Source organism: Arachis ipaensis, chromosome B6 (assembly GCF_059453495.1).
Source record: "Arachis ipaensis isolate K30076 ecotype BB chromosome B6, ASM5945349v1, whole genome shotgun sequence".
Lineage (NCBI taxonomy): Eukaryota > Viridiplantae > Streptophyta > Magnoliopsida > Fabales > Fabaceae > Arachis > Arachis ipaensis.
This window is the reverse complement of record NC_142441.1, coordinates 46,055,853-46,079,500: the sequence shown is the minus strand read 5'-3', so window position 1 is coordinate 46,079,500 and position 23,648 is coordinate 46,055,853. Positions and strand designations below refer to the sequence as shown.

Here is a 23,648-nt window from a genome sequence, read left to right as displayed (position 1 = left end):
TGGAACTGTCCTCTATGACTATCGGACTATGGTCAGAGAAAAGATTGTTCACATCCACCCTGACAAAATCAGGGAGATCTTTAAGCTACCTCAGCTGAAAGATGACCCAGACTCCTTCAATAGGAGAATGATGAGAACAAACAAGGGCCTGGATAAGATTCTAGAGGATATATGCATCCCTGGAGCCAGGTGGACCACCAGCAGCAAGGGTGTCCCAAATCAACTCAAGAGAGAAGATTTCAAACCAGTCGCCAGAGGATGGCTGGACTTCATTGGGCGTTCTATATTGCCCACTAGCAACCGTTCTGAAGTCACCGTTAAAAGAGCAGTGATGATCCATTGCATTATGTTTGGAAAAGAAGTGGAAGTTCATCAACTGATTCCATCTGAGTTTTACATACTTGCAAACAAGAACTTCAAAGATGCCAGGTTGGCTTATCCAAGCCTAATCTTTATGCTCTGCAAAGATGCTGGAGTGAGGATGGGAATAACGGAGTACATCTCAGTGGAGCAACCAATCACTAAAACCACAATGGAAAAATAACAAATGCAGGATGACCCCATCAAGAGGAGGGCACAAGAATTCCTCCCGGAAGTCCCTCAATTTGAATATTGGGAACAGCTTGAAGCATCTGTCACCAAGTTGCAAGAATCTATGGACCAAATAAAGGAAGAACAACAAAATCAAAACAGTATACTCTGCAAACTGCTCAGGGAACAAGAAGAGCAAGGGCATGACTTAAAGGAACTGAAGCGTCAGAAGTTATCTCCTGAAGGACCAAGCACTCCACAGACTAGAGGAACATCCGCATCCCAAACTCAAGGTTGTTGAGCTCTAATCTTAACCTTAACTCTGTGATGATTGTTCTTATTTGAGTTTTACCTTAGTAGTTATAGTAGTAATTAGTAGTTATTTTATCTCCAATTAAGCTACAATTTATTTTTTCTCATCATCATTAAACATGAATAAAATAGAAGATTTTCTTTAGGATAAGGAGGCAATATTTTTCGAGTTTTTAATACAAGAAATTCTAATTAATTACTTGTGGTGACAATGCTTTCTGCCTTTTGAATGAATGCCTGAACAGAGCATATGTCTTTGGAATTTAATGTTCTTGAATGTTAAATATGTTGGCTCTTGAAAGAATAACGAACATGAGACATGTTATTGATAATATGAAAAATCATAAAAATGATTCTTGAAGCAAGAAAAAGCAGTGAATACAAAGCTTGCAAAAAAAAAAGCAAGCAGAAAAAGCCAATAGCCCTTAAAACCAAAAGGCAAGGGAAATAAAAAGGATCCAAGGCTTTGAGCATCAGTGGATAGGAGGGTCTAAGGGAATCAAATCCTAGTCTAAGCGGCTAGACCAAGCTGTCCCTAACCATGTGCTTGTGGCGTGAAGGTGTCAAGTGAAAACTTGAGACTGAGCGGTTAAAGTCAAGGTCCAAAGCAAAAAGAAGAGTGTGCTTAAGAACTCTGGACACCTCTAATTGGGGACTTTAGCAAAGCTGAGTCACAATCTGAAAAGGTTCACCCAATTATGTGTCTGTGGCATTTATGTTTCCGGTGGTAATACTGGAAAACAAAGTGCTTAGGGCCACGGCTAAGACTCATAAAGTAGCTGTGTTCAAGAATCAACATACTGAACTAGGAGAATCAATAACACTATCTGAATTCTAAGTTCCTATAGATGCCAATCATTCAGAGCTTCAATGGATAAAGTGAGATGCCAAAACTGTTCGGAAGCAAAAAGCTACTAGTCCCGCTCATTTAATTAGAATCTGAACTTCACTCAAAAACTCTGAGATATTATTGCTTCGTGACTTATCTGTATTCTATTTTATTTGTCTAGTTGCTTGGGGACAAGCAACAGTTTAAGTTTGGTGTTGTGATGAGCGGATATTTTATACGCTTTTTGGGGTTAATTTCATGTAGTTTTTAGGATGTTTTAGTTAAGTTTTTAGTGTATTTTCATTAGTTTCTAGGAAAAATTCATATTTCTAGACTTTACTATGAGTTTGTGTATTTTTCTGTAAATTCAGGTATTTTCTGGCTGAAATTGAGGGAGCTGAGCAAAAATCTGATTCAGGCTGAAAAAGGACTACTGATGCTGTTGGATTCTGACCTCTCTGCACTCAGAATGGAGTTTCTGGAGCTACAGAAGTTTAATTGGCGCGCTTCCAATTGCGTTAGAAAGTAGACATCTAGGGCTTTCCAGCAATATATAATAGTCAATACTTTGCTCAAGGATAGATGACGTAAACTGGCGTTCAACGCCAGTTCCATGTTGCAGTCTGGCGTCCATCGCCAGAAACAGGTGACAAGTTGGAGTTCAACGCCAGAAACAGGTTACAACCTGGCGTTGAACGCCCAAAGCAGCCCAGGCACGTGAGAAGCTTTAATCTCATCCCCAGCACACACTAAGTAGGCCCCAGAAGTGGATTTCTGCACTATCTATCATAGTTTACTCATTTTCTGTAAACGTAGGTTACTAGCTGAGTATTTATACAACTTTTAGAGATTTATTTTGTATCTCATGACATTTTTAGATCTGAACTTTGTACTCTTTGACGGCATGAGTCTCTAAACTCCATTGTTGGGGGTGAGGAGCTCTGCTGTGTTTCGATAAATTAATGCAATTACTTCTGTTTTATATTCAAACACTCTTGTTCCTATCTAAGATGTTCATTCGTGCTTCATTATGATGAATGTGATGATCCGTGACACTCATCACCATTCTCAACCTACGAACGTGTGCCTGACAACCACTTCTGTTCTACATTAGATTGAATGAGTATCTCTTAGATTCCTTAATCAGAATCTCCGTGGTATAAGCTACAATCTATTGGCAGCATCCTTGAGAATCCAGAAAGTCTAAACCTTTTCTGTGGTATTCCGAGTAGGATTCTGGGATTGGATGACTGTGACGAGCTTCAAACTCGCGAGTGATGGGCGTAGTGACAGACGTAAAAGGATAGTAAATCCTATTCCGGTATGATCGAGAACCTACAGATGATTAGCCGTGCGATGACAGCGCACCTGGACCATTTTCACTGAGAGGAAGGATGGTAGCCATTGACAACGGTGATCCACCAATACACAGCTTGCCATAGGAGGGACGTGCGTGCGTGAAGAAGAAGACAGGGAGAAAGCAGAGATTCAAAAGACAAAGCATCTCCAAAACTCCAACATCATCTCCATTACTGCATAACAAGTATTTATTTCATGCTCTTTTATTCATCGCAATTCAATTTGATAAGTGAATTGTTTTCCTGACTAAGAGTTACAAGGTAACCATAGATTGCTTCAAGCCAACAATCTCCGTGGGATTCGACCCTTACTCACGTAAGGTATTACTTAGACGACCCAGTGCACTTGCTGGTTAGTGGTACGAGTTGTGAAAAGTGTGATTCACAATTTGTGTACCATTGTTCTTGATGATCTTCTTTGTTTGATCTTTGCATTTTCATGTTTTATGTCTTTTCTTGTTTTTCATATGCATTTTCAATTTGTTAGTGTCTAAACATTGAAAATTCCTAAGTTTGGTGTCTTGAATGTTTTTCTTTTCTTAAAAATTTTCAAAAATAAGTCTTGATGTTTATCTTGATCTCCAAAGTGTTCTTGGTGTTCATCTTGACATTCAAAGTGTTCTTGCATGCATCATGTGTTTTGATCTTGAACTTTTATGTTTTGCATCATTTTTTTGTTTTTCTCTCTCCTCATTAAAAATTTAAAAATAAAAAATACCTTTCCCTTTTTCTTCTCATAAATTTCGAATATTTGAGTTTACTTTTTCAAAAATTTTTCAAAATTTAGTTGTTTCTTACAAGTCAAATCAAATTTTTAATTTAAAAATTCTATCTTTTTCAAATGTTTTTTTTTAAATCAATTTTTTTCATTTTTTCTTTCATATTTTCGAAAATTCAAATTGATTTTCAAAAATCTTTTTCTTATTTTATTCCATATTTTTCAAAATCTTTACTAACAATTAATGTGATTGATTCAAAAAAAATTTTTTTGAGTTTGTTACTTGCCTAGTAAGAAAGGTTCAATCTTTAAATTTTAGAATAATATCTTTTAGTTTCTTGTTAGTCAAGTAATTAATTTCAATTTTCAAAATCAAATCTTTTTAATTTCCAATTAAAATCTTTTTCAAAATGATTTTCAATCATATCTTTTTCAATTTCAATCATATATTTTTCAAAATCAATTTCAAAATCTTTTCTAGCTTCTCACCCTTTCAAATTTGATTTTCAAATCTTTTTCAATTAACTACTTGACTTTCTGGTTTATTTTTAAATGTTTTCTATTTCAATCATATCTTTTTCAAAACCACCTAACTAATTTTCTCTCTCTAATTTTCGAAAACTCCTATCCACTTTTTCAAAATTCTTTTTAATTAACTAATTGTTTTAAATTTTAATTTAATTTTATTTCTCTTTTTAATTTTCGAATTCTAACTAATATTTAAAATAAAAATAAAAATACTTTTATTTTATTTTATTTAATTTTCGAATTTTTCTCTTCCCCTTCTTCTATTCTTCTCTTATTCTACTCACATAAAGGAATCTCTATACTGTAACATAGAGGATTCCACTTCTTTTCTGTTCTCTTCTTTTTCATATGAGCAGGAACAGGGATAAAGACATTCTTATTGAAGTTGATCCTGAACCTGAAAGGACTCTTAAGAGGAAATAAGAGAAGCTAAAGCACAACCCTCTGGAGAGGACCTAACAGAAATTTTCGAAAAAGAATGAGACATGGCTGAACCCAATAATAATGGTGGAGATGCAAGGAAGATGCTTGGTGACTTTATTGCACCCTCTTCTAACTTCTATGGAAGAAGCATCTCAATTCCTGCCATTGGAGCAAACAACTTTGAGCTTAAGCCTCAATTAGTTTCTCTAATGCAATAAAATTGCAAGTTTCATAGACTTCCATTGGAAGATCCTCATCAGCTCTTAGCTGAATTTTTGCAAATCTGTGACACTGTCAAGACCAATGGAGTTAATCCTAAGGTCTACAGGCTTATACTTTTCCATTTTGCTGTAACAGACAGAGCTAGAACATGGTTGGATTCACAACCAAAGGAAAGCCTGAACTCTTCGGAAAAGCTGATCAGTGCTTTCCTGGCCAAATTTTTTCTACCTCAAAAGATGAGCAAGCTTAGAGTGGAAATCCAAACTTTCAGACAGAAGGAAGGAGAGTCCCTCTATGAAGCTTGGGAAAGATATAAGCAACTGATCAAAAGGTGTCCTACTGACATGCTTCCAGAATGGAGCATCATAAGTATATTCTATGATGGTCTATCTGAGTTGTCAAAAATGTCATTGGACCATTCTGCAGGAGGATCCCTTAATCTAAAAACCCCTGCAGAAGCTCAGAAACTCATTAAAATGGTTGCAAATAACCAGTTCATGTACACCTATGAGAAGAATCCTGTGAACAATGAGACGCCTCAGAAGAAGGGAGTTCTTGAAATTGATACTCTGAATGACATATTGGCTCAAAATAAAATATTGACTCAGCAAGTCAATATGATTTCTCAAAGTCTGAATGGATTATAAGCTGCATCTAACAGTACTAAAAAAGCATCTTCTGAAGAAGAAGATTATGATCCTGAGAACCTTACAATGGCAGAGGTGAATTACATGGGAGAATCCTATGGAAACACCTATAATCCTTCATGGAGAAATCATCCAAATTTCTCATGGAAGGACCAACAGAAGCCTCAACAAGGCTTCAATAATAATGGTTGAAGAAATAGGTTTAGCAATAGCAAGCCTTTTCCATCATCTTCTCAGCAACAGACAGAGAATTCTGAACAGAGCCATTCTGGCCTGGCAACCATAGTATCTGATCTATCCAAGACCACACTAAGTTTCATGAATGAAACAAGGTCCTCCATTAGAAATTTGGAGGCACAGGTGAGTCAGCTGAGTAAGAAGATTACTGAAACTCCTCCCAGTACTCTCCCAAGCAATACAGAAGAAAATCCCAAACGAGAGTGCAAGGCCATAACCATGACCAACATGGCCGAACCTGGAGAGAGTGAGGAGGACATGAGTCCCAGTGAGAAAAGCCTCCTGGGACGTCCTCTAGACAGAAAGGAGTTTCCTTTTGAGGAACCAAAGGAATCTGAGGCTCATACAGAGACCACAGAGATTCCATTGAACTTCCTTCTCCCATTGATGAGCTCTGATGAATATTCTTCCTCTGAAGAGGATGAAGACATCACTGAAGAGCAAGTTGCTAAATATCTAGGAGCAATCATGAAGCTGAATGCCAATTTATTTAGTACTGAGACTAAGGAGGATGAACCCCCCTTGTTCACCAATGAACTGAATGCATTAATGAGGCAGACATTACCTCAGAAGAAACCTGATCCCAGAAAATTCTTCATACCTTGTACCATAGGCACCATGACCATTGAGAAGGCTCTGTGTGACCTAGGGTCAGGGATAAACCTCATGCCCCTCTCTGTAATGGAGAAATTGGGAATCTTTGAGGTACATGCTACAAGAATCTCACTAGATATGGCAGCCAATCAATGAAACAGGCTTATGGATTGGTACAGGACATGCTACTAAAGGTTGAAGGCCTTTACATCTGATGAGCGGATAATTTATACGCTTTTTATTATTGTTTTTACATAGTTTTTACTATGATTTAGTTAGTTTTTGGTATATTTTTTTAGTTTTTAAATAAAAATCCCATTTCTGGACTTTACTATGAGGTTGTGTGTTTTTCTATGATTTCAGGTAATTTCTGACTGAAATTGAGGGACTTGAGCAAAAATCTGATTCAGAGGCTGAAGAAGGACTACAGATGCTGTTGGATTCTGACCTCCCTACACTCGAAATGAATTTTATGGAGCTACAGAAACCCAATTGGTGCGCTCTTAACTGCGTTGGAAAGTAGACATCCAGGGCTTTCCACCAATATATAATAGTCCATACTTTGCCCCAGTTTAGATGACGTAAATTAGCGTTTAACGCCAGCTTTCTGCCCTATTCTGGCGTTAAACGCCAGAAACAAGTTGCAAAGCAGAGTCAAACGCCAGAAACAAGTTACAAACTGGTATTTAACTCGAAGGAAGACATCTACACGTGAAAGCTTCAATGCTCAGCCCAAGCACACACCAAGTGGGCCCGGAAGTGGATTTCTGCATCATTTACTTATCTCTGTAAACCCTAGTAACTAGTTTAGTATAAATAGGACTTTTTACTATGGTATTTAGATTTTTGGATCAATTTGGGTCTTTTTCCCTATCTTTCGAATTCATATGCCATTTGGGGAGGCTGGCCATTCGGCCATGCCTAGACCTTGTTCTTATGTATTTTCAACGGTGGAGTTTCTACACACTATAGATTAAGGTGTGGAGCTCTGCTGTTCTTCATGAATTAATACAAAGTACTATCGTTTTTCTATTCAACTCAAGCCTATTTCTTCTCTAAGATATTCATTTGCACCCAAGAACATGATGAATGTGATGATTATGTGACGCTCATCACCATTCTCACCTATGAACGCGTGCCTGACAACCACTTCCGTTCTACATGCAAACAAGCTTGAATGTGTATCTCTTGGGTTTCTAATCTAAGATTAAAACCTACGTGGTATAGGCTAAAATTATTGGCGGCCATTCCTGAGATTCGGAAAGTCTAAACCTTGTCTGTGGTATTCCGAGTAGGATCTAGGAAGGGATGACTGTGACGAGCTTCAAACTCGTAAGTGTTGGGCGTAGTGACAGACACAAAAGGATCAATGGATCCTATTCCAACATGATCGAGAACCGACAGATGATTAGCCGTGCGGTGACAGCACATTTGGACCATTTTCACTAAGAGGACAGAAAGTAGCCATTGACAAAGGTGATGCCCAACATACAGCTTGCCGTGGATGAAAGCAGTAGGAAAGTAGAGGCTCAGAAGGAACAAAAGCAACTCCATACGCTTATCTGAAATTCTCACCAATAAATTACATAAGTATTTCTATCTTATTTTATATTTTAATTATATTTTAATCATCAAATCTCCATAACCATTTGAATCCGCCTGATTGAGACTTACAAGGTGACCATAGCTTGCTTCAAGCCGACAATCTCCATGGGATCGACCCTTACTCACGTAAGGTTTATTACTTGGATGACCCAGTGCACTTGCTGGTTAGTTGTATCGAAATTGTGAAAAAGAATTTAAGATTGCAAACGTGCGTGCTAAGTTTTTGGCGCGGTTGATGGGGAATGAACAATCACAATTTCGTGCACCAAGTTTTTCGTGCCGTTGCCTGAGATTGTTCGAGTTTGGACAACTGACGGTTCATCTTGTTGCTCAGATTAGGTAATTTTATTTTAATTTTAAGTTTTTGTTTTTATTCTTTTTATTTTCGAAAAATTTTCAAAAAAAAAAAATTATTCTATGGCTTCAGAATTTTTAAGAATGAATTCTAGAAATTCACGATGATCTGTTGAAGTCTGGCTGGCTGTGAAGCCATGTCTAATCCTTTGGACCGAGATTTCAACTTATCATCACAAGAGTCCGTGGACTCCCATCTGATCAGCTGTTGTATGCCTGATTTGTATGCTAAAGCTTGGCTGGCCATTGGCCATGTCTAGTGTTGGACCGGAGCTTTCACTGAAAGCTTGGCTGGCTAGTAAGCCATATCTAATTCCTGGACCGGAGTTTTAGACTAACATTGCATGATCCTTGGAATTCTCATTAGAAACTTTGAAATCCTTATTTTTCTTTTTCCAATTAATTTTTGAAAAATCCAAGAAAAAAAATTTAATAAAATCATAAAACCAAAATTTGATGTTTCTTGCTTGAGTCTAGTGTCATTTTTTAAGTTTGGTGTCAATTGTATCTTTTTAATTTTTCATTAAAATTTTCAAAAACTCATGCATTTGTTCTTCATGATCTTCAAGTTGTTCTTGATGAATTTTTTTGTTTGATCTCTAATTTTTTCTTGTTTGGTGTCTTTTCTTGTTTTTCATATACATTTTAAAATTATTAGTGTCTATAGAGTAAAAATTTTTAAGTTTGGTGTCTTGCATGTTTTCCTTTTCTTAAAAATTTTCAAAAAAAAAAAAAAAGTTCTTGGTGTTCATCTTGACATTCAAAGTGCTTTTGCATGCATTGTGTGTTTTGATTTATAATTTTCATGTTTTGAGTATTTTTGTTGCTTTTCTCTCTCCTCATTAAAAATTTAAAAATTAAAAAATATCTTTCCCTTATTCTCTCATAAATTTTCGAAAATTTGAGTTGACTTTTTCAAAACTTTTTAAAAAAAATTTAGTTGTTTCCTTTTAGCCAAGTCAAAATTTTCAATTTAAAAATCCTATCTTTTCAAAACTTTTTCAAAAATCAAATCTTTTTCAATTTTCTTCTTAATATTTTCGAAAATTTCAAAATGATTTTCAAAAATCTTTTTCTTATTTTTGTTTCATATTTTCGAATTCATTGCTAACTTTTAATATTTTGATTCAAAAATCTCAAGTTGTTACTTGCCTATTAAGAAAAGTTCAATCTTTAAATTTTAACATCCTATCTTTTAGTTTCTTGTTAGTCAAGTAATCAACTTTAATTTTAAAAAATCAAACCTTTTTAATTTCCTTTTTAAATCTTTTTCAAATTGACTTTCAATCATATCTTTCAATCATATCTTTTTCAAAACTTAATTTCAAAATCTTTTCTAACTTCTTATCTTTTCAAAATTGATTTTTAAATCTTTTTCAATTAACTACTTCACTTTTTTGTTTGATTTTAAAAGTTTTCTATTTCAATCATATCTTTTTCAAAACCACCTAACTACTTTTCTCTCTAATTTTCAAAAATTACTAACCCCTTTTTCAAAATTACCTTTCATTAACTAATTCTTTTAAATTTCAATTTAATTTTATTTTCCTTCTTAATTTTTGAATACTAACCAATAATTAAAATAAAACAAAAATATTTTTCTTTTCCTTTTAATTATTTTTGAAAATTCTCTATCTTATATCCTTCTATTTATTTATTTATCTACTAACATTCCTCTTCTACTCAAAATTTGAACCCCCTCTTCTCCTCAGTGTTCGAATTCTTATCTTCTCCTTCTTCTATTCTTCTCTTCTTCTACTCACATAAAGGAATCTCTATACTGTGACATAGAGGATTCCTCTTCTTTTCTGTTCTCTTCTTTTTCATATGAGCAGGAACAAGGATAAGAACAATCTTGTTGAAGCTGACCCTGAACCTGAAAGGACTCTGAAGAGGAAGCTAAGGGAAGATAAGGCACAACTCTCTGGAGAGGACCTGACAGAAATTTTCAAAAAAGAAGGAGACATGGCCGAACCTAATAACAATGGTGGAGATGCAAGGAAGATGCTTGGTGACTTTATTGCACCCTCTTCTAACTTCTATGGAAGAAGCATCTCAATTCCTGCAATTGTAGCAAACAACTTTGAGCTTAAGCCTCAATTAGTTTCTCTAATACAGCAGAATTGTAACTTTCATGGACTTCCAATGGAAGATCCTCATCAGTTTTTAGCTGAATTCTTACAAATCTGTGACACTGTCAAGACCAATGGAGTTGATTCCGAGGTCTACAGGCTTATGCTTTTCCCTTTTGCTGTAAGAGACAGAGCTAGAACATGGTTGGATTCACAACCTAAGCAAAGCCTGAACTCTTGGGATAAGCTGGTCAGTGCTTTTCTGGCCAAATTCTTTCCACCTCAAAAGATGAGCAAGCCTAGAGTGAAAATCTAAACCTTCAGACAGAAGGAAGGTGAGTCCCTCTATGAAGCTTGGGAAAGATATAAGTAACTGATCAAAAAGTGTCCTACTGACATGATTCCAGAATGGAGCATCATCAGTATATTCTATGATGGTCTGTCTGAGTTGTCAAAAATGTCATTGGACCATTCTGCAGGAGGATCCCTTAATCTGAAAACCCCTGCAGAAGCTCAGAAACTCATTAAAATGGTTGCAAATAACCAGTTCATGTACACCTATGAGAAGAATCCTGTGAACAATAAGACGCCTCAGAAGAAGGGAGTTCTTGAAATTAATACTTTGAATGCCATATTGGCTCAGAATAAATATTGACTCAGCAAGTCAATATGATTTCTCAGAGTCTGAATGGATTATAAGCTGCATCCAACAGTACTAAAAAAGCATCTTCTGAAGAAGAAGCTTATGATCCTGAGAACCCTACAATGGCAGAGGTGAATTACATGGGAGAACCCTATGGAAACACCTATAATCCTTCATGGAGAAATCATCCAAATTTCTCATAGAAGGACCAACAGAAGCCTCAACAAGGCTTCAATAATAATGGTTAAAGAAATAGGTTTAGCAATAGCAAGCCTTTTCCATCATCTTCTCAGCAACAGACAGAGAATTCTGAACAGAGCCATTCTGGCCTGGCAACCATAGTATCTGATCTATCCAAGACCACACTAAGTTTCATGAATGAAACAAGATCCTCCATTAGAAATTTGGAGGAACAGGTGGGTCATCTGAGTAAGAAGATTACTGAAACTCCTCCCAGTACTCTCCCAACCAATATAGAAGAAAATCCCAAGAGAGAGTGCAAGGCCATAACCATGATCAACATGGCCGAACCTGGAGAGAGTGAGGAGAACGTGAGTCTCAGTGAGAAAAGCCTCCTGGGACGTCCTCTGGACAGAAAAGAGTTTCCCTTTGAGCAACCAAAAGAATCTGAGGCTTATACAGAGACCATAGAGATTCCATTGAACTTCCTTCTGCCATTCATGAGCTCTGATTCTTCCTCTGAAGAGGATGAAGACATCACTGAAGAGCAAGTTGCTAAATATCTAGGAGCAATCATGAAGCTAAATGCCAAGTTATTTGGTATTGAAACTTGGGAGGATGAATCCCCCTTGTTCACCAATGAACTGAATGCATTAATGAGGCAGACATTACCTCAGAAGAAACCGGATCCCAGAAAATTATTCATACCTTGTACCATAGGCACCATGACCTTTGAGAAGGCTCTATGTGACCTGGGGTCAGGGATAAACCTCATGCTACTCTCTGTAATGGAGAAACTGGAAATCTTTGAGGTACAAGCTGTAATAATCTCACTAGAGATGGCAGACAAATCTATGAAACAGGCTTATGGAAAAGTAGAGGACGTGCTAGTGAAGGTTGAAGGCCTTTACATCCCTGCTGATTTCATAATCCTAGACACTGGGAAGGATGAAGATGAATCCATCATCCTTGGCAGAGCCTTCCTGGCCACAGCAAAAGCTGTGATTGATATTGACAAAGGAGAGTTAGTCCTTTAGTTGAATGAGGACAACCTTGTATTCAAGACTCAAGGTTCTCCTTCTGTAACCATGGAGAGGAAGCATGAAAAGCTTCTCTTAATACAGAGTCAAACAACACACCCACATTCAAACTCTAAGTTTGGGGTTGGGAGGCCCCAACCAAGCTCTAAGTTTGGTGTTGAGAGGCCACAACACTGCTTTGATTATCTGTGAGGCTCTATGAGAGCTCACTGTCAAGCTATTGACATTAAATAAGCGCTTGTTGGGAGGCAACCCAATGTTACTTAATTACATCTATTTATTTTCCATTGCTATTTTATGTTTTCTTTAGGTTGATGATCATATGAAGTCATAAAAACAACTGAAAAATCAAAAACAGAATGAAAAACAGCATTAAAAACAGCTCACCCTAGAAGAAGAGCTTACTAGCGTTTAAACGCCAGTAAGAAGTATCAAACTGGCGTTTAAAGCCAGAAACAGGCACTAGACTGGTGTTTAACGCCAGAACAGAGCATCTACGTGGCGTTTAATGCCAAGAATGAGAGAAAAGATGGCGTTAAACGCCATAAACAGGCTACAGCTTGGCGTTTAACGCCAGAAACAAGCAGCAGTCTGGCATTAAACACCAGGATTGCACTCTAAGGGCGTTTACACGCCTAAATGGAGCAAGGATGCTAAGTCCTTGACCCCTCAGGATCTGTGGACCCCACAGGATCCCCACCAACCTCAATTCACTCTCTCTTCTTCACACCTTTTCATAACACTCTTCTCCAAATACCCTTCACCAATCACCTCCATATCTCTTTCCAAATACCCTTGACCAATCACCTCAATACCTCTTCCCCAAACACAACATACACACTACTACCCCCTTGGCTGAACCACTCACCTTCCTCCATCTCCTCCATTTCTTTCTTCTTCTACTCCTTTCTTTCTTCTTTTGCTCGAGGACGAGCAAACCTTTTAAGTTTGGTGTGGAAAAAGCATTTCTTTTTTTTTCCATAACCACTAATGGCACCAAAGGCTGGAGAAACCTCTAGAAAGAGGAAATGGAAGACAATTGCTTCCACATCCGAGTCATGGGAGATGGAGCAAACAAGAGAGCACACTCATGGACCTCAACAAGAGCATGGGGAAATTCCTCATCATGAAATCCCTGAGATGCCTCAAGGGATGCACTTTCCTCCACAAAACTATTGGGAGCAAATTAACACCTCCCTAGGAGAATTAAGTTCCAACATGGGACAACCAAGGGTGGAGCACTAAGAGCATTCCATCCTCCTTCATGAAATTAGAGAAGACCAAAGAGCCATGAGGGAGGAGCAACAAAGGCAAGGAAGAGACATTGAGGAGCTCAAGCACTCCATAAGATCTTCAAGAGGAGGAACTAGCTGCCATCACTAAGGTGGACCCATTCCTTAATTTCCTTGTTCCTTATTTTTCTATTTTTCATTTTTTTAAGCCTTATGTTTTATTTATGTTTGTGTTTTCATTACGTGATCATTAGTGTTTAAGTGTCTATGTCTTAAACCTATGAATGTCCTATGAATCCATCACCTTTCTTAAATGAAAAATGCTTTAATTACAAAAGAACAAGAAGTACATGAATTTCAAATTCATCCTTGAGATTAGTTTAATTATTCTGATGTGGTGACAATACTTTCTGTTTTCTGCATGATTGCTTGAACAGTGCATATGTCTTTTGAATTTGTTGTTTATAAATGTTAAAATTGTCGGCTCTTGAAGAATAATGAAAAAGGAGAAATGTTATTTGATAATCTGAAAAATCATATAATTGATTCTTGAAGTAAGAAAAAGCAGTGAATAACAAGGCTTGTGAAAATAAAAGAAAAAAAAAAGAGAGAAAGAAAAAAAGAAAGAGAGAAAGAAAAAAAGAAAGGCAAGCAAAAAAAGTCAATAGCCCTTAAAATCAAAAGGCAAGGGTAATAAAAAAGATCCAAAGCTTTGAGCATCAGTGGATAAGAGAGCCCAAAGGAATAAAATCCTGGCCTAAGCGGCTAAACCAAGCTATCCCTAACCATGTGCTTGTGGCGTGAAGGTGTCAAGCCAAAAGCTTGGGACTGAGCAGTTAAAGTCGAGGTCCAGAGCAAAAAAAAAAAGAGTGTGCTTAAGAACCCTGGACACCTCTAATTGGAGACTCTAGCAAAGCTGAGTCACAATCTGAAAAGGTTCACCCAGTTATGTGTCTGTGGCATTTATGTATCCGGTGGTAATACTGGAAAACAAAGTGCTTATGGCCACGGCCAAGACTCATAAATTAGCTGTGTTCAAGAATCAACATACTGAACTAGGAGAATCAATAACACTATCTGAATTCTGAGTTCCTATAGACGCCAGTCATTCTGAACTTCAAAGGATAAAGTGAGATGCCAAAACTGTTCAGAGGCAAAAAGCTACTAGTCCTGCTCATCTAATTGGAGCTAAGTTTCATTGATATTTTGAAATTTATAGTATATTCTCTTCTTTTTATCCTATTTTATTTTTAGTTTCTTGGGAACAAGCAACAATTTAAGTTTGGTATTGTGATGAGCGGATAATTTATACGCTTTTTGGCATTGTTTTTACATAGTTTTTAGTATGATTTGGTTAGTTTTTAGTATATTTTTATTAGTTTTTAAATAAAAATCACATTTCTGGACTTTAATATGAGTTTGTGTGTTTTTCTGTATTTTCAGGCTAAAATTGAGGGACTTGAGCAAAAATCTGATTCAGAGGCTGAAGAAGGACTGCAGATGCTGTTGGATTCTGACCTCCCTTCACTCGAAGTGGATTTTCTGGCGCTATTGAAACCCAATTGGTGCGCTCTCAACTGCGTTGGAAAGTAGACATCCAGGGCTTTCCAGAAATATATAATAGTCCATACTTTGCTTGAGTTTAGATGACGCAAATTGGTGTTTAACGCCAGCTTTCTACCCTATTCTGGCATTAAACGCCAGAAACAAGTTGCAAAGCAGAGTCAAATGCCAGAAACAAGTTACAAACTGGCGTTTAACTCCAAGGAAGACCTCTACACGTGAAAGCTTCAATGCTCAGCCAAAGCACACACCAAGTGAGCCCGGAAGTGGATTTCTGCATCATTTACTTATCTTTGTAAACCCTAGTAACTAGTTTAGTATAAATAGGACTTTTTACTATGGTATTTAGATTTTTGGATCAATTTGGGTCTTTTTCCCTATCTTTCGAATTCATATGCCATTTGGGGAGGCTGGCCATTCGGCCATGCCTAGACCTTGTTCTTATGTATTTTCAACGGTGGAGTTTCTACACATTATAGATTAAGGTGTGGAGCTCTGCTGTTCTTCATGAATTAATACAAAGTACTATCATTTTTCTATTCAACTCAAGCCTATTTCTTCTCTAAGATATTCATTCGCACCCAAGAACATGATGAATGTGATGATTATGTGACGCTCATCACCATTCTCACCTATGAACGCGTGCCTGACAACCACTTCCGTTCTACATGCAAACAAGCTTGAATGTGTATCTCTTGGGTTTCAAACCTAAGATTAAAACCTTTGTGGTATAGGTTAGAATTATTGGCGGCCATTCCTGAGATCCGGAAAGTCTAAACCTTGTCTGTGGTATTTCGAGTAGGATGTGGGAAGGGATGACTGTGACGAGCTTCAAACTCGCAAGTGTTGGGCGTAGTGACAAACGCAAAAGGATCAATGGATCCTATTCCAACATGATCGAGAACCGACAGATGATTAGCCATGCGGTGACAGTGCATTTGGACCATTTTCACTGAGAGGACGGGAAGTAGCCATTGACAACGGTGATGCCCAACATACAACTTGCCATGGAAAGGAGTATGAATGATTGGATGAAAGCAGTAGGAAAGCAGAGGTTCAGAAGGAACAAAAGCAACTCCATACGCTTATCTAAAATTCTCACCAATGAATTATATAAGTATTTCTATCCTATTTTATATTTTAATTATATTTTAATTATCAAATCTCTATAACCATTTGAATCCGCCTGACTGAGATTTACAAGGTGACCATAGCTTGCTTCAAGCCAACAATCTCTGTGGGATCGACCCTTACTCACGTAAGGTTTATTACTTGGACAACCCAGTGCACTTGCTGGTTAGTTGTATCGAAATTGTGAAAAATAATTTAAGATTGCAAACGTGCATGCTAAGTTTTTGGCACCGTTGATGGGGAATGAACAATCACGATTTCGTGCACCAACATCCCTGCTGATTTCATAATCCTAGACACTAAAAAGGATGAGGATGAATCCATCATCCTTGGCAGACCCTTCTTAGCCACAGCAAAAGCTGTGATTGATGTTGACAGAGGAGAGTTGGTCCTTCAGTTGAATGAGGACTACCTTGTATTAAAGACTCAAGGTTCTCCTTCTGTAACCATGGAGAGGAAGCATGAAAAGCTTCTCTCAATACAGAGTCAAACAAAACCTCCACATTCAAACTCTAAGTTTGATGTTGGGAGGCCACAACCAAACTCTAAGTTTGGTGTTGAGAGGCCACAACCAAACTCTAAGTTTAGTGTTGAGAGGCTCCAACCTTGTTCTGATTATCTGTGAGGCTCCATGAGAGCTCACTGTCAAGCTATTAACATTAAAGAAGCGCTTATTGGGAGGCAACCCAATGTTATTAAATTATATCTATTTATTTTCTATTGCTATTTTATGTTTTCTGTAGGTTGATGATCATGTGAAGTCATAAAAACAACTGAAAAATAAAAAACAGAATGAACAACAGCATTAAAAACAGTTCACCCTGGAAGAAGAGCTTAGAAGCATCAGACTGGCATTTAACGCCAGAAAGAAGCATCAAGCTGGCGTTAAACGCGAGAAACAAGCTACAGTTTGGCGTTTAACGCCAGAAACAAGCACCAACTTGGCGTTTAACGCCAATAAAGGGAGAAAAGCTGGCGTTTAACGCCAGAAGCAAGCAGCAGTCTGGTGTTAAACGCCAGGATTGCACTCTAAGGGCGTTTACACGCCTAAATGGAGCAGGGATGATAAGTCCTTGACCCCTCAGGATCTGTGGACCCCACATGATCCCTACCTACCCCACCTCTCTCTCTCTTTTCTTCACACCTTTTCATAACACTCTTCCCCAAATACCCTTCACCCATCACCTCTTCACCACTCTTCCCTCCCAAACCCAACCCCTCATACACACTATCACCCTCCCTTGGCCGAACCAACCACACATCACCATCTCCTCCATCTCTTCTTCTTCTCCTCCTTTCTTTCTTCTTTTGCTCGAGGACGAGCAAACCTTCTAAGTTTGGTGTGGTAAAAGTGTTGCTTTTTTTTTCCATAACCATTTATGGCACCTAAGGCCAGAGAAACCTCTAGAAAGAGGAAAGGAAAAGCAAATGCTTCCACCTCTGAGTCATGGGAGATGGAGAGATTCATCTCAAAGGTCCATCAAGCCCATCACTAAGAAAAGGATAGAGCAAATAAGAGAGCCCACTTATGGACCTCAACAAGAGCATGAGGAATTCCCTCATCAAGAAGTCCCTAAGATGCCTCAAGGGATGCACTTCCCTCCACAAAATTATTGGGAGCAAATTAACACCTCCTAGGAGAATTAAGTTCCAACAGGGGACAACTAAGGGTGGAGCACCAAGAGCATTCCATCCTCCTCCATGAAATTAGAGAAGATCAAAGAGCTATGAGGGAGGAGCAACAAAGGCAAGGAAGAGACATTGAGGAGCTAAAGCACTCCATAAGATCTTCAAGAGGAAGAACTAGCCGCCATCTTTAAGGTGGACCCGTTCTTTAATTTTCTTGTTCTTTATTTTTCTATTTTCGTTCTCCATGCTTTATGTTTATCTATGTTTTTGTTTTCATTACATGATCATTAGTGTCTATTGTCTATGCCTTAAAGATATGAATGTCCTATGAATCCATCACCTTTCTTAAATGAAAAATGTTCTAAAAATAAAAGAACAAGAAGTACATGATTTCGAATTCATCATTGAGCTTAGTTTAATTATTTTGATTTGGTGGCAACACTTTTTGTTTTCTGAATGAATGCTTGAATAGTGCATATTTTTTGAATTTGTTGTTTATGAATGTTAAATTTGTTGGCTCTTGAAAGAATGATGAAAAGGAGAAATATTATTGATAATCTGAAAAATCATAAAATTGATTCTTGAAGCAAGAAAAACCAGTGAATACAAAAGTTTGCAAAAAAAAAGGGGCAAAAAAAAAGAGAGAAAGAAAAAGAAAAAGCAAGCAGAAAAAGCCAATAGCTCTTTAAACCAAAAGGCAAGAGCAAAAAGCCAATAACCCTTTAAACCAAAAGGCAAGGGTAAAAAGGATCCAAGGCTTTGAGCATCAGTGGATAGGAGGGCCCAAAGGAATAAAATTCTGGCCTAAGCGGCTAAACCAAGCTGTCCCTAACCATGTGCTTGTGGCGTGAAGGTGTCAAGTGAAAAGCTTGAGACTGAGCGGTTAAAGTCGAGGTCCAAAGCAAAAAAAGAGTGTGCTTAAGAACCCTGGACACCTTTAATTGGGGACTCTAGCAAAGCCGAGTCACAATCTAAAAAGGTTCACCCAGTTATGTGTCTGTGGCATTTATGTATCCGGTGGTAATACTGGAAAACAAAGTGCTTAGGGCCACGGCCAAGACTCATAAAGTAGCTGTGTTCAAGAATCAACATACTGAACTAGGAGAATCAATAACACTATCTGAATTCTAAGTTCTTATAGATGCCAATCATTCTGAACTTCAAATGATAAAGTGAGATGCCAAAACTGTTCAGAGGCAAAAAGCTACTAGCCCCGCTCATCTAAATTGGAGCTAAGTTTCATTGATATTTTGGAATTTATAGTATATTCTCTCCTTTTTATCCTATTTGATTTTCAGTTGCTTGGGGATAAGCAACAATTTAAGTTTGGTGTTGTGATGAGTGGATAATTTATACTTTTTTTGGCATTGTTTTTAAGTAGTTTTTAGTATGTTTTAATTACTTTTTAGTATATTTTTATTAGTTTTTATTCAAAATTCACATTTCTGGACTTTACTATGAGTTTGTGTGTTTTTCTGTGATTTCAGGTATTTTCTGGCTGAAATTGAGGGACTTGAGCAAAAATCTGATTCAGAGGCTGAAGAAGGACTGCAGATGCTGTTGGATTCTGACCTCCCTCGAAATGGATTTTCTGGAGCTACGGAAACCCAATTGGCGCGCTCTCAATTGTGTTGGAAAGTAGACATCCAGGGCTTTCCAGCAATATATAATAGTCCATACTTTGCCCAAGTTTTGACGTTGCAAACTGGCGTTCAAACGCCAACTTCCTGCCCTATTCTGAAGTTAAACGCCAGAAACAGGTTACAAACTAGAGTTAAACACCAGAAACAGGCTACAACCTGGCGTTTAACTCCAAAAGAAGTCTCTACACATGAAAGCTTCAATGCTCAACCCAAGCACACACCAAGTGGGCCCGAAAGTGGATTTCTGCATCATTTACTTATTTTTACTATTGTATTTTCATCTTTGGATGTTTAGTCCCTAGACCTTTGAGGCTGGCCATTCGGCCATGCCTGGACCTTCATCACTTATGTATTTTCAACGGTGGAGTTTCTACACCCCATAGATTAAGGTGTGGAGCTCTGCTGTTCCTCATGAATTAATGCAAAGTACTATTGTTTTTCTATTCAACTCAAGCCTATTTCTTCTCCAAGATATTCATTCGCACTCAAGAACATGATGAATATGATGATTATATGACACTCATCACCATTCCCACCTATGAACACGTGCCTGACAACCAATTCCGTTCTACATGCAAACAAGCTTGAATGTGTATCCCTTGGGTTTCTAATCTAAGATTGGAACCTTCGTGGTATAGGCTAGAATTATTGGCGGCCATTCCTGAGATCCGGAAAGTCTAAACCTTATCTGTGGTATTCCGAGTAGGATCTGGGAAGGGATGACTGTGACGAGCTTCAAACTCGCGAGTGTTGGGCGTAGTGACTAACGTAAAAGGATCAATGGATCCTATTCCAACATGATCGAGAACTGACAGATGATTAGCCGTGCGGTGACAGCGCATTTGGACCATTTTCACTGAGAGGACGGGAAGTAGCCATTGACAATGGTGATGCCCAACATACAGCTTGCCATGGAAAGGAGTATGAATGATTGAATGAAGGTAGTAGGAAAGCAGAGATTCAGAAGGAGCAAAGCATCTCCATACGCTTATCTGAAATTCTCACCAATGAATTACATAAGTATTTCTATCTTTATTTTATATTATATTTATATTTTAATTATCAAAACCTTATAACCAATTGAAATCTGCTTGACTGAGATTTACAAGATGACCATAGCTTGCTTCAAGCCGACAATCTCCGTGAGATCGACCCTTACTCACGTAAGGTTTATTACTTGGATGTCCCAGTGCACTTGCTGGTTAGTTGTGCGGTGTTGTGAAAAAGAATTGAGATTATGTACGTGCGTACCAAGTTTTTGGCACCGTTGAGATCACAATTTCGTGCACCATTCAACAAGAAAAAATTTTTCAAATTGGTAGGGTGCCCTAAAAATAGTTTCTTGGAAAAGAAATCATTACCCTAATCAAGTAGTCCTAACATAAAAAGGAAGTGGTAAAAATATGTACAAATTCTAACTAACATGCAATCTATCATGCAATGCAACAACTAATCTAACAAAGACAAAAATTAAAAAATTGGTGTTGAAAAAGGAAGTTGTTACCCATGGAGGTCGGTCGGACGACCTCCCCACACTTAGAAATTTGCATCATCCTCGATGCATGCAAAGAAGAGCAAGGTGGACGGGTTGCTACAATTGATGAGCTCCTTTAAAAGGTTGTGTGGGTGAATTTGTTTGTTGTCCCATTTAGAAGCCTTTCCAATCCTTTCTTTCTTGGTGGCCAACCTAAAAGGAAAGAAAAAGAAAGAAAATTATGCCTACAACAAAGATATAAAAGCAATTAGAACATAGGCGGGGACTAATACCAAATAAGAGTAAGGTTCTCACTACATGTTAGCTACGCATGTGAGTGAGAAAGCAATATAGGCAAAGGACATATCAATTACTACTTGATGCAAGAGTAAAGTCAAAGCATGAAGAGCACTTAAGAGCATCAAGTTCAGCTAGAAAGAGTGGACACAAACAAGATTAGTGATAAGCATGAGAGCAATTGGTTTTATCCTAACTCAATGATAATGAGGTACAAAAACAAAGAATAAGGAGTTAGGAAGGACTAAAGCACTAATCTTGTGTGTGGAACAATTATCACAATTAATGCCAAACAAGTCACGAAGCACCAAAATAATCCAAGGACTTCTCAACAATTGAGTAAGAGAATAAAACAGCATTATTAAAATGAGAAACCTAGAAAATAAAATAAGAACAAACTATAAAAACAAAGTTAAAATGCAATGAATGAAAATAAGTAAATGCAATAAAAGAGGATGGAAGAAAAAAATTTTTTTTCTTTAAAATTTTTATTTTATTTTATTTTTATTATTTATTTATTTATTTATTTATTTATTTATTTATTTATTTTTATAAAAGAGAAAAAAAGATTTTCAAGAGAGGAAGAAGAAAAAGAAAAAAAAAGTAGAAAGAAAGAAGAAGAAAATAAGAAAGAAGGAGAATGGAGAAAGAAGAAAAACAGGGGGCAAATCCGTGCATATGCGCCATGCGTGCTTATGCACGGATGCAGCAGGTACAATCTATGCACGCGCGCCATGCGTGCTTATGCGCAGATGCAGCATGTAAAATCTGCGTGCGCACGCCATGTGTACTCACACGCGGATGTGGCAGAAACAATCGGCACGCGCGCACCATGCGTGCTTACGTGCGGATCGCCTGGCACAAAGTAGGCATAAAGTGGGCACAACTCTCGGGTTTTTATACCAGGAGGGTGAGATGCACCACCGGCGCGCGCGCGCACAACCCGCTTGTGCGCCGATGCCCTTTTTTTTTTATTTTTTTTACAGGGCACTCTCCTAATCTACAAGCATTCTAATATAACCAAAATTAAATTCAACAACAAAACTTTTTGGTTTTTGAAAAATTTTCAAACATACTAAAAACAAAACTTATACTACAAGCAAAATGCAATTCAACAACAACTAAACTAATCAAAACAAACTAAGAAACAACCAATCAATCAAAGCAAAATGTGTAAGAGTATAGGAAATAACAAAAACTACCTACAATGGCAACTCCAATCACTTATTAACTAAATCTAAAAGAGAGTGGAAAGTGTTTACCATGGTGAGGTGTCTTCCACCTAGCACTTTTAGTTTAAGTCCTTAAGTTGGACATTTGGAAGGCACCTTGTTATGGTGGCTTATGCTTGAACTCATCTTGAAACTTCCACCAATGCTTGGACTTCAAGTAAGCTCCAAAATTCAAGATCAATGGCACCAAGCTTTGATGAAGTTCTACACAAGCTAAGGGCTTCCAAAATTAGTCATCATATATTCCCAGATCCTAAATCTTGTTTCTACACCCATCTTCAAGTTGATCATCACAATTCCAATTGGGTGAGAAGTGATCCGAATTCTCAAGTAAACACCAAAGCATCTTCCTAGACCCCTTTAGTTGAGAACTATACCAACCATTGTACTTAGACTTTGAGTTTCCAACCATAAGGAACCTTGATTGGCATTTTCACCCACTAACCAATTCTCTCCTACTCTTGACTCCACAAAGAGCTCTAAGTTGCCCATCCGTCTCAAGAAAACCATATTCAAGTGAGAAATTAAAGATTAGAGATAAGAATTTTACCCACTTGAATGTTGTGTTGGATAGTGACTTAGGAAGGGACGTATCCAATGGTCTTGTAAGTTCCATTTCCTTGTGCTCTTCTTTGAATACCTCCACCTCTTAGGAAGCTTCTTCCACCTTCACCTCTTTATAAGGATCTTCATGTCCAATTACTTCCTGACCAACCTCTTCTAGCTCTTCTCCATTTTTTATATCACAACTTGGAGGTAATGTAGAACTTGTCTCAACATCCACCTCAAATTCAAGAGGAGAAGATTCCTCAAATACCAAAGGATCATGTGTTGGTGTGGGCTCATCTCCAAGAGGAAGATTTGTTATTTGCTCACCTTCTTCCAATTCTTCATCATTCATTATATGCTTAGGAGGTTGCGCATTATCCTCCTCAACACCAAATTCAAGCTCATTAGAAGAAGGTTCAACAACTTCCACAAAATCAACAACAATGTCACTTGGTATGGAAGCGCTCTCAAGTTTGAAATCAACCTCTTGTTCAACTTCCTCTAACTCTTCAACCACTTCTTCTTCTTCAACAATCTCTTCCTCCTCCACTTGTTGCAAGACATACCCCATCCTCTTGTCCTCATGTTGAGATTCTAAAATCTCC

At 37.7% G+C, this 23,648-nt stretch overlaps 2 non-coding genes across 2 annotated transcripts; both read right to left on the bottom strand.

Annotated features, from left to right (window-relative positions):
- Positions 1 to 5,163: 5,163 nt before the first annotated feature.
- Positions 5,164 to 5,271, bottom strand: LOC148555406 (small nucleolar RNA R71). Its single transcript, XR_015888270.1, has one exon. It is a non-coding gene; the product is annotated as a small nucleolar RNA R71 (small nucleolar RNA).
- Positions 5,272 to 10,725: 5,454 nt separating this feature from the next.
- Positions 10,726 to 10,829, bottom strand: LOC148555405 (small nucleolar RNA R71). Its single transcript, XR_015888247.1, has one exon. It is a non-coding gene; the product is annotated as a small nucleolar RNA R71 (small nucleolar RNA).
- Between the last annotated feature and the right edge of the window lie 12,819 nt (positions 10,830 to 23,648).